The sequence below is a fragment of the Eurosta solidaginis genome, chromosome X, assembly GCF_040869045.1.
Source record: "Eurosta solidaginis isolate ZX-2024a chromosome X, ASM4086904v1, whole genome shotgun sequence".
NCBI classification, from domain to species: domain Eukaryota; kingdom Metazoa; phylum Arthropoda; class Insecta; order Diptera; family Tephritidae; genus Eurosta; species Eurosta solidaginis.
In genome coordinates, this window is record NC_090324.1 from 152298325 (window position 1) to 152310748 (window position 12424).

Genomic DNA, 12424 nt, shown 5'->3' on the forward strand with positions numbered 1-12424 from the left:
TTAGGTAGTTTACGAGAGGATTTTAAAAGTTAAAATTAAAATTTAGGACATAATCAAAATATTGATACTGGCATTTATATACCAAAGGATTTAAAAAATTGTAAATATGATTTTTTTAAGAGTTATCAATAAAAATAATTTGCAGCAACCATTTGAAGGACCATACAAAGTTGTGCAGAAGGATACAAAATATTTTAAAATTGAAATAGGTGATGAAATTATAACAATTTTAATAAATAGACTCAAACCAGCTATAGTTGAAACAACACCAACACCTTATACTAACGGTAGCACAAATGACATTACAAAACAAAAGAAATGCGTTACATTTAATTTATTTAATATTAATTCTCCTGAAGGGGGAGCATTGTAGGGTTTGTAATTCTACTTTAATTATTTCAACTTTGTTAAATTAGAAAAATATAGATTTAAGTTATCTTTGAATTGTTATATAAAAGAAAGACAATTTTTGATTACTTTGATAACTTGATATTACATTACATATAATTAATTAAAAAATATTAAAAAGATTTTTAAAATAAAAGTCATATAAAATATACTACTACAGGGAGAACCTTTAGAAACCCTAGGGCAACAAACTGGTCCAAATTTCAGAAATGTGTATCAGGAAGCTATGGGCGGCCTAAAACGGTTAGCACCGTTGAGGACTGCAATAACATCTTATCAAATGCGCTGACACATGAACACAACCGAGCTTGTCCTCTGAAAAGATTCAAGGGGAAAGTAAAGCCATCATGGTGGTGTAAGGAGATGAGTCTTCTAAGAGGGCAGGTAAAAGAGATTTTTGAATTGGCCAAGGTTATGGAATGCGAGGAGTGCTGGAACTAATATCGAGATGTGCTGAGGACCTTTAAACGTGAAATCAAAGGGTTGAAGGGGCTTTCATGGAAAAATATCTATGTGGTCATAGAATACTTCAGCGAAAAGACGGGACTGAGGAAAGTCCTATACAAGGGAGATGCTGTTCGGGGACTGATAAAAAAGGACGATGGGGAATGGTCACACAGTAGTGAAGAGTTCCCTCAGACACTACTTAACACGCGCTTCCCATCAGGACCATGTGGCTAAATATTTGCAGCCATTCCAAAGTCGCGTTTATGGAACAGGTCATCCGCTTAACCCAATTATGCCATCCAGCTGTTCCGAAGGATGGTAGGGGTTTACTTGGCTCATTATGCAACATTTTCATCATGATACTTATCAGCTCCGTTTCTACGAATCTCCACCTTTCAATTGACATGTTGGGGTTGCTGCAATGTTGTAGTGCCACAGTCAGGGACTGCTTCGCAACTTCGGTCATCTTCTTTTCGGTGAAAAAAGGAGTCTCAGTGTCTCTCTTTAGTGTCATCGAGTAAGCTGGTCTCGAATCTCTTTAGCTTACAACCATTTACGTCTTTATTTCTTATTTCCTTCTCCAGGCGCTCCATAATTCTTAAAGCTGTCCGGTATTTACTAATTAATTAATTTATTATTTATTTTTATTTTATTATTATAAGTTCGGTCTACAAAATTTAATTCTTACAGACTAGATGTAGTACGCAGTTAATTAATTAAGAATAGTGAACAATTTTAATTTGTTATTAATATTAGAGAAAAATTTCAAAGTTTACGAACTTACTGAAACTAACTTAATTTAAGTATACTTATACTATCATTAAACTCAATAACGCTAGCATAGGTATTGCATTATCTAACGCTCCAAGCAATCGACTCGTTCATGGCGTAATTAGTAGAATGCATTGTGTCTACCAATAAGCGATTATTTCCTAAGTTCCGCGGCGGGTCATTGCCGAAAGTAGATGTTATTATTAATGACATTATTTAGTGAACCCTTTGTACTCTTTCGATTTTGTTTGAGTGGGTTTCATAGTATGGGCACCATATTAGAGAACAATACTCTAGGTGACTTCGAAGCAGAGATATGTAAGGAGATTTTAGAGTACAATGATCTCTGAACTCCATTGAATTTCTTCTTATGAAGCCTATCATAGAAAAAGCTTTTGTTATGAAGTTAATGTGTTGACGAAACGTCAGATTTGAGTCGAAAATAACACCCATTTCTGTATTTCTATTTAGAGTATAATTGTCTATGTTGTGAGCACAATTGTCTGAGAGGGTTTTCTTAATCTCCCTACCTCATTGTACCCGTTCTAACGTTAGTTCTTTGTCCGGGCTGGTATACCGCTCCCTTACCGAGTGCACTGACTGCAGACTATCATCGCTATCCACGTCCGAATAATCGCTGATAGGGATTTCTTCTTCCTCGGCTTGCGACACCATCGCCATGCCTTTCCTTTAGAAGTTATTGAGCTAATCTTGGTCGTACGACCGCCTGCCCGTCAGACCGGCAGCCAAAAATTCCTCCTGGCTGCAAATCATCCAATAGGCACGGTCCGAATAACACCCTGAATTAGGAGGTTAGAAGTTCTTGGTGACCAGCATCCCGCCGCACTCCTATGTAGCGAATCGGCGTAGATGCAAACCGCTCAGCCCCATAGCCGGAGTGCCTGAAACAGTGAGGGCTTCAGCTTAATTGGTTTCTGGGAATGTTAGAGAAATATTACATTATATTTTTAAATTATAATTGTTGTATCTATTTTTCATTTTGTGTGACGGTTTTCTTGACTTATTTGTTTATATATGTGACCTGGAATCATGAAAGGGACCTATTGTGCGAAAATACCGCTGTTCAATTTTTGAGTGATTCTTAGGAAATTTAACGCTCTTTCTAATGGAACAAACCGCATTTTTCTGTCTTTCTTAGTTTTTCCACAAATCGCTCTTAAAGCCAAATCGGACCACAAATACGATTTTTTTAAATATTTCGATCCATGCGCCACCTATCGGAGATTTTTTTCTTATTATTGCATACTCATCGGGTTCTGAATTATATTCTTAGTTTCAAGCTTCTTGGTTATCAGGAAGTTACTTAAATTTTAATTACAAAATTCGTTCACAACGGCCGGCCGCTGCACAGAATCAAGCTAAAAAAAAACTTTAAACGCGTTTTTCTCGAAAACTTGTTTTCGCACAATAGGTCCGTCCCTTTCATGATTTCAGGTCACATATATGCAGAAAGGATTACTTGACGAAAATCTAAAATCAGTTTTGAATACAACAAGATACGAGTTTTAAAGATTAATTTAAGTTTTATTGGTGTTTAGGCAAGATGCCTAACTTTTCCGCATCTGATTACGATCCCCCTAATACAACTCTGCAATTCGATACTCGAAACTCGTCTTAATTTATAACCACCCACACCATCACCGCCATATGCGACAGCCAGCTGAAGCCACTGCAACACATCAAGTCATCTTGGCACCAGTATATCGCCAAATAAAAGTAAGTGCAATATTTCTTGCCACAATTTTTTTTGGTTATAACAAAATAAAATAAAACCGTGTATAAAATATATTCCGAGTGCCACACGCGTAGTGACTGTGATTAACTGCGAAAAGTGTGAAAAAGTTATTAGTGTCCAGAAGAAAACTAAGTGCAACGCGGCACATTAACGTTGTCTTAGACTCCTTGTGACTATCTGGTCTGTCCCCCCACCAGAGGTAAGGCTCTCCAGACACAGCACAAGAAAGAGGTGCACATAACCTCAGTTTCACAAAAATTTCACGCCAGTCGATTGCGGCAAATTTCTGTTTCTTTTTGCATCACGTTAATTTCACTAGTTTTTCTAATAAATCTTTGTTACACAATTTCTTCGTTTTGCAGAAGATTTATCACACTTTTTTACACTTTTCGTCGAGTTCATATCACCGCGCGCACTTATTGAACAATACAATTTAACTTTGAAGTAGCGAGTGGCCCCTTTATTTCCAAAAAAGACGTTGTTGTTGATCCCCCTGCTCCCTGTTTTATGGCACAAAAATAAGCTGCAAAGTCAGAAAAAATAAACAAATTAAAAATCAATTTTATCAAATTTTAATCGTTGTTGGTTGAGTGATTCGCAGAGATTTTCTTTAGTTTTACATCCCTTTGTTTTAATTTGTTGACAAATTTTCATCCATGAACATGGAAACTTATGTCAGGTTGGCCGATCGAATAATCGAGTTCGAGGCTGACTTTAATGACATAAATGCGGCTCTACACACAATACACACTCTTGCAATACAGCAAAAACAGTTGCAAGCTAAGTGGGAAAAGCAGAGGCGGCCCTCGATGAGATACTTGACTCTGACACGCTTGAAGCAAAAAAGATTTCAGCGGTCAAGATCAAGCATAAAGCGGCATATGCCGTATTACTGCGATGCATGTCGAACATGGCTGAACTTCAAGCCAAACTAAAGCAAGAAAAAGATAGGGAGGCTCGTCCTGAAGGAGAACGCGGGCGCAAACACAGTATCCGCCTGCCAGCGTGCGATACTTAGGTATTCAAGGGCGACTACCTATCTTGGCCATCGTTTCGTGACCTGTTCACGGCCATCTATAAAAATAACAGTCGTCTAAGCTCGGTAGAAAAGTTGACAGGAGAATAAGCGGATTCTCGTCAACTCACAACTACAAATTTTATTTAATCTAAAAAAGATAGATAGCGAGTGCGGCAGCTCAATCAGAACCTTACAGCGCGACATAAATAATTGTTTGGCATCCTTAAAAACCCATCAGGTCGATGTTTCAAATTGGGATGCGATCATCACATATTTATGCTCGACAAAATTACCTGAAAATACGTTGGCTCTATGGGAGCAGAGCATTGACCACAAAATGGACATATCCAAGTGGGAGGATATGGACAAATTCTTGTCAAATCGTTTTCAGACACTTGAAACCATGTCTGTCTTTTCAGGGAATGCAACTTCTAAAGTGCAAAAATCAACCACGTCGCGACAATCGACGGAAACCCCTACGAAAAGACTTTGTGCTTTTCAAACAAAAGTATCCAAGCAAACAACAAAATCAATGTGTAAAATGTGCAAATCTACGAAGCACAGATTACGCAAATGTTCACGCTTTGCAATTTAACCCCGGTAGAAAGGATTAAATTCGTCAAATCCACAAATGGCTGCCTGAGCTGTTTATCCCCAGGACACACAGTGACGAGGTGCACCAGTTCGAACACCTGTTCCAAATGCCACTCTCGTCACCGCACGCTCCTGCATGCGGACACACTTCAGCAACCGCCGGTGCGCAATCCTTTCAAAGATGCGGATAATATCCCATCAACTTCTGCACAGGCACGGAAAAGACAGGAGTCGGGACAACCACCTTCCTCTACGAACCAGAATGTCAAATCATGCCATGCCAATTCCAGCACAGGTGTGCTATTAGGAACTGCTCGCGAAAACATCCACCATAATGGTACCGACTTCTCCGCGCGGGCATTAATTGATTCTGGGTCTGAATATTCCTTTATAACTGAAAGACTAAAACGTAGAATCAATTTGCCAGCGAGGAAAATACATGCCCAGGTTTCAGGCATCACAAATGCGGTGTCAGCGCAGGTGAAAGAAGCATCCAACATCGAATTACGTTCACCAGTGGATCCCTGCTTCAGCCTGACTACACCCGATCTCGTTCTAGCTAAACTCACTGGGAATCTGCCATCCTGCCATATCAACGCAATGGCTATGCAGGAATTCCCAGACTTGGTTTTGGAAGAAAAGAGGTTCTAGGTCAACGAAGACGTAGACCTCATACTTGGCGGAGTGTTGTCAGAATATGAAACGCTCGGACATATGAGAAAATTAAAAAAGAATATCACATCTGACGATTCGGATAACTATTTCCTGCCTTACCACGCCGTTGTAAAGGCAGAAAGTACAGCCACGAAAGTACGCGTAGTATGTAGTGCCTTGAGCCCTACGGCGAATGGCACTAGCTTAAATGATATTCTACTCCCAGGCCCAGTTCTACAAGCCGATTTACCCATATTATTCTTACGATGGAGACTATACCGTTTCGTCTTCAATAGCGACATCGAAAAGATTTATCGACATATTTGGGTGAACGAAATCACACCAAATTTCATCGTATTGTGCATCGCACTTCACTGAATGACTCTATTAGTCTTTACGAATTAAAGACGGTTAACTTCGGAGTGAATTGCGCTCCATATCTCGCGATAAGAACGCTCCTACAACTGGCTGACGACGTAGCAAATTCACACCCTACAGCGGCTAGTATACTAAGAGAGAGTATGTACGTAGATGATGTTTTATCTGGAGGACACACAATAGCGTCAACCATCAGAGCAAGAAACGAGATTCGCGAAGCATTACACTCAGCTGGCTTTCCATTGCGCAAGTGGACATCAAATTGTGAGGGAATCCTTCAGGATATCCCCAAAACGGATCTGCTCAGCGAGGACTTCCTAGCGTTCGAAGAGGCTAGCTCGGTGAAGGCACTCGGAATACGATGGAACGCGCACTCAGACATATTTTATTTCAAAGCAGGAACCATAGAGAATGGCGAAAACATCACCAAACGAGCAGTCCTATCCGCTGTAGCCAAACTTTTCGACCCTTTAGGCTGGCTTGCGCCAATGGTCATTGTGGCAAAAATACTCATGCAGAGTATCTGGTTAGAAGGCACCGCGTGGGACGAACCAGTATCGACCAGTACGTTGGAACAATGGAAAACTTTCACCGACCAATACCATGAAATCGATAAAATCAGGATACCAAGATGGGTCAACTTTTCACCAGGAACCGACATCGATGGATTTTTTGACGCATCCGAGAAAGCTTATGCAGCAGCCGTTTACATGCGCGTGAAAACGGGTAATGGCATCTGGACAAACCTGCTGCTAGCAAAAACCGGAGGAGCCCCAGTGATAACTCTTTCTCTTCCACGATTGGAAATTTGCGGAGCCGTGCTATTAGCGGAAATCACAGAATCTATTTTCAGGAACCTCAAACTGGGACCACCTTTGGACGGATTCAACTATCCTACTCGCATGGATACGAAAGCCGCCTTGTTCCTGGTCAACCTTCGTCGCACATCGGATCACCAAGATCATCGACATGGTCGGAAATAAGGACTGGTTCCACGTAAATTCAGACTCAAACCCAGCAGTTTTGGGGAGTAGAGGATTAGCTGTGTCTGACTTGGTCAACAATTCGTTGTGGTGGCAGGGACCTTCTTGGCTGCAAGAACACAATTCCCACTGGCCATCACAAGATACCAAATACAACACGTCTATTAAGGAAAAGCGGGTAAAGGTCCATGCAACGTCAGTCAATAACAACCCCAACATCCTTGATAGGTTCTCCGACTTTTCAAGGCCGTTGCGGGTCATATCATACATTTTTCGTTTTTTCTGCAGAACACATCTAAAAACTAAAGTTTCTTTCAAAAGGGAGTCTCATGCAATAGCACCTGATGAAATAGAAAGAACGACGCAACGATTGATAGCTATATGCCAAAGGCAATACTATCGAGAAGAGTACGCCAATTTGAAGTCAGGGAAACCAATTCATGGGAAGAGTGAAATTTTACCCTTAAACCCATTCATCGAGACTGAAGTTAGGATTGACGCATCCAAAGATATGCCCTACAACGAACGACACCCCATTATCCTGCCGTACACTTGTAGGTAAACCAGACTCCTAGTTGAGTTTATACATAAGATCTCCCTCCATGGAGGAAACCAGCTGATGCTGCGCTTTATTCGCACTGAGTACTGGATACCGCGTGTTAAAAACATGATTAGGTCTGTCATCCATAACTGTGAAGTCTGTACTATTTACATGAAGCGGGCACAAACTCAACTCATGGGAATCCTTCCAAAGGAGCGCACCACCTTTGCTAGGGCCTTCACAAATACAGGGGTAGATTTCGCCGGCCCATTTGACATAAATTCTTACCGAAGGAGAGGGTGTAGGATCTCAAAGGGATATGTCTGTTTGTTCGTCTGCTTTTCGACGAAAGCTATTCATCTTGAAGCGACAAACGACCTTAGTACCGGGTCCTTCCTGGCTGCCTTCGCCAGATTTGTATCCAGACGAGGATGCCCAAAAAAGTCTACTCCGACAATGGTACTAACTTTGTCGGAGCTTCGCGATCCTTACGATCAGAGATCAAAGCATTTCTGCGGGAGGCAAGGGACGACACGATGAATAAATATAGCCATCAAACTGTCGCATGGCATTTTATACCCCCAGGTGCTCCTCACATGGGAGGCTTGTGGGAAGCCGGGGTAAAAAGTTTTAAAACCCATTATAAGAAAATCGCGTCCAACCACAAATATACATTTGAGGAGTTTACGACTCTCTTATGCCAAATAGAGGCATGCCTTAACTCCAGACCACTGAGCCCCTCATCCAACGAACTATCACTCCAGGCCACTTTCTCGTGGGTGGGCATCTGCTAGCTCCACCCGAAATCGACTGTGACGAAAATCCTACCTCAACCGTTAATAGATGGCAGAAACTGAAGTCCCTGCACCATAATTTGTGCAAAAGATGGAAATCGGAATATCTTACCGAGATCCAGAAACGATACAAATGGAAACATCCACAATCTAATCTTAAAACCGGAGACCTAGTCGTTATCAAGGGGGACAACCTCCAACCCAACGAGTGGAGAATGTTGAGAATCGTCAACATACACCCAGACTCTGATAACCGTGTGCGTGCTGTTGACGTCCATACAACCAAGGGACAAATAACTAGACCAATTACGAAATTGGTACTCCTTCCGTCCCACGACAAGGAGGATGAAATATAAGGGGCCAAATTCCGCCTTACAAAAAATCAAAATTCGATTTCCCCAGACTACCTAAACTCAGAGGCCCACGGTTAGTGATAGCACTCAAAGCATATTCAGGAACCCGCGTCTTCGTGTCTCTCTATCCCTAAGCCTGTGTTTCTCCCGAGCCATATGTTATAATCAACCCCCCGGTCTCGTGATGGTGCGAGTCTACCGGAGGGGAAACCTAAGGCGTACTAGGCGATGGCAATGTGGAAAGGGAGCGCGGGACATGAAGACGCGTTCAACCACGCGTCGTGATGCCCTGTTATCTCTAAGCTTGCGTCGCTCCCGAGGCCCTAATTATAATTAACCCCCCGGTCTCGAGACGAGTCTACCGGAGGGCAATCCTACATCTTACTACGCGATGGCAATGGGAAAAGGGAGCGCGGGACATGAAGACGCATTCAACTATGCGCCGTGATGCCCCGCTACTCCTGAACGTGTTTTCTCCCGAGCCATGTATATCGTGTGGTTTTTTTTATTCTCTACCCCCGGTCTCGTGCCGAGTCCACCGGGGGGAATCCTAAACCTTACTAATGGTGGGCAATGGGGAAAGGGAGCGAGATGCACGAAGACACGGGAGAGCTTGCCAAAAGCTCGCAGAACCAAAAGGCAAATTAGGTTTTTTTTTAATAAGACTAACCGGGGTCCCTGACCAGAGAATTCCACAATTCACTCGCTTTCCCGAGCGAGGACACCAGACCCAATCCCACAATTCCCTCGTTATCCCAGAACGAGGACACCAGAAAAGCCTACCGCAGAAGGGCGAACCGATCTGCCACAGAAGCTAAGGGCATTCGGCCTTTTATAATTCTTAAATTCCCAGCGAGGATCACAGAACCCAATAGCACTCGGCTGGAAGCACGAAGCCAACCGAATTTCTCAAAACTCCCCAGATCACACAACCAAAAAATGTGTGGATGAAATCGGAATTTCGTCTCAGAATAAAAACAAAAAACAATCTTGTGTTTCCAAACTATTTCGCACACTTACCACGAATGACATAATATGGTCTACAACACATATCTACAGATAACAGGCGTTTACTCACATGTTAATCTACTCTGCTTGAATTTTTGCCAAAGCGCTGCGAGGTTCATTTCGAGTCTTTCGTCCTTTTACCCAGTAGAAGCAGGAGTTTTTCTGTCTTTTTCTTACGGTCGTTGATCTGTGTACCTTTATCATCAGCCGCCCTTACCAGCTGTACCACGAAAAAAAGGGGGACATTGATGAACACATATTTTTAAAAAAAAATTTTGGGATATATACATGTACATATACTCACGATTCGAGTTGGCAGGATCTCTCTACAACAAGACACATATTAATGATTATTGACAGGCCTGTGCCGTAGATAAGGTTAAGAAAGATTAAATTCGTTACAGTTTGGCTAACACTCGAAGCACCCCTCAACACACTAATAAATGAAATAAGTAAAAAGCTTATATAATTTCAAATAAGCCGCGTTCGGCACGATAAAGTTATATTAAAATTCACAGTTAAAACTTAAGTTACATTCTTTCATTGTCTATCTTTTAATACATATTAAATTTAAAAAAAAATCGAGATCTGTGTACACTGACACTACTTAAACTCTTAAACTCAAAGTTCTTCGTTCCGTGTCGAATCGTAACCAGACTTACAAAAGATCGTAGAAATCGGGAGTGTATATCACTAGGAGGATATTTCCCTTACCTCGAGCAGTATCTGATACCCCTTAGCACTGGTGGGGGGAAGTTCCATACTTGAACGAGGTTTTAGCAAAAAGAAAATAAAACTATTAATTCCAGTCCTTTCTTACTTCACGCAGTATCTGCCACCCTTACCACTGGTGGGGGGAGGTAGCAGACTGACGCAAATTTTCCCTTTCTAAATACTAAAAGCCATCTTAGGTTCGTTTTGTGCAGTTTTTAAATTAAAGCAAGGCCATCTATTTTAGGTATCGTAAAGCTCCGTCGAAGAAACCCGGGAAATACCTCGGGAGATAACATTTGCTTCAGCACCATGTGAAAACGATGATGCGAACATGAACAACATCTTCATGGTGATATCCCCCACGTGCAACAACCACAACACGATCCGAAGAGCGGACAGTAGAGTCATTTTTGTGAGTGATTTCTTTTTATTCAGGAATGAAACACATAAAACCACACTAGTATTAAATCGGATTAGATGCAGTTACACTTTTTGTACACATTTCATCCAGTCCTTCAAACATCGATTAAAAAAAACGACAACTTTTCATTATATTAGTCTAACAACTCGTCGGACTGTGCTGTAACCTATTTGGTGGCTGCAAAGATCGGTTAACCGCCATACTTGTTAAACGCGCTATATAGCCATAGGCGGCGCCCAATTATCACCGACAGTCTTTTTTGGCATCTTGCATACAATAGTATAACTTTGTTTTTCCCTCATAAATACAAGTTGTGAAAGTTGCCTAAAAACCATAAAAACATACACACTCTTCTTAATTTATGTACATTTAATTGAGATAAAAGTACATAGTAAAGGCTTAAAACATATGTACGTCAAGTTCATTAGAAATTAAGGCACTGTCCCGACTTTAAAATTTGATTAATTATTTTGTAGCTGCAATTCGTATTAACAAAGAGCATATAGTTCCTTTAATGCGGCCTTGAGCGAGGTACAAACGTCAAGAGCAGCCAAAATATGTATATAAATAATATATATTAGCGCTTGACTTTACTTCAGTTACTCGTTAGGCGGGTGGTTTCCTAAAATCTCAATTTACGTTATTTAAAGCTATATAATAAATATTTACTGGCAAGTGATGTGGTTAGTAACTTGTGACATGTGCGTGTCCCTGTTTGGTGCCTTTTAATACAGATTAACTAACTAGCACTCGATCTAAATTTTGAAACAAAAAAATTTTAGCAACAAACAGATATAACTTCAACGCAATGACATTTTGCATTTTGGTAGCTTTCTGCACAGCAATCACTACGTCAAGTACTAGTAACACAAGCTTCAACAACTGTCACACCAGATACCACGACCGTACCACCAATAACCACAACCACCGCATCAGCCCCATTCCCAGTACCAGAGATTGGTAAATGGAATTCAAACTGTATCATCATTCATATGGCTGCACAGCTGAACTTTCTTTATGACACCACAGATAACCAAACTGCTACACGTTTATGTAACATCCCCAACTAAGGTCGATCATGCCAATTGTGCAAATACTTCACAATCAATGCAAATTAATTGGGGATCTATTGAAGCCATACACACAATGGTTTTGCATTTCGATATGGTTAACAAATCAAGCGAAGTGAAACAAATTATTTCGTTTTACCAATGACCAGTGAGCACTTCCCAGATGCTAAAGAGAATCAAACGATTCAAGTGATCCACATCGGTGATGACTTCAAACGCCCCCTAAAATGTCTTACCATTGCACACGTGCCCAGAAGTTCAATTTGACTGCAGTAATGCAGGACCCAAAGGTCATAGGCACCGTAACCTTGAGCAACGTACAAACTGAAGCAGTCGTCGCCGAAAAACGTAATACCTTCTCGAATGTTACGTATTGTGTTGGACCAAAGACCATGGATATTTTACCGATTGCTGTTGGTATCGCAATGACTGCACTCATACTAATTGTGTTGATCTCATATTTGTGTGCGCGCCGTCGTTCAACATCTCGTAGTCATATGAGCTTCTGAACATA

General features: G+C 41.2%; 1 protein-coding gene and 1 pseudogene across 17 annotated transcripts in view; both read left to right on the forward strand.

The window, feature by feature from the left end:
• Positions 1-12424, forward strand: part of rho-5 (rhomboid-5) — a 1371034-nt gene that overhangs the window by 664842 nt on the left and 693768 nt on the right. The gene's annotated exons all lie outside the window — the stretch shown is intronic.
• On the forward strand, positions 3295-12419 carry LOC137234712 (lysosome-associated membrane glycoprotein 1-like; annotated as a pseudogene).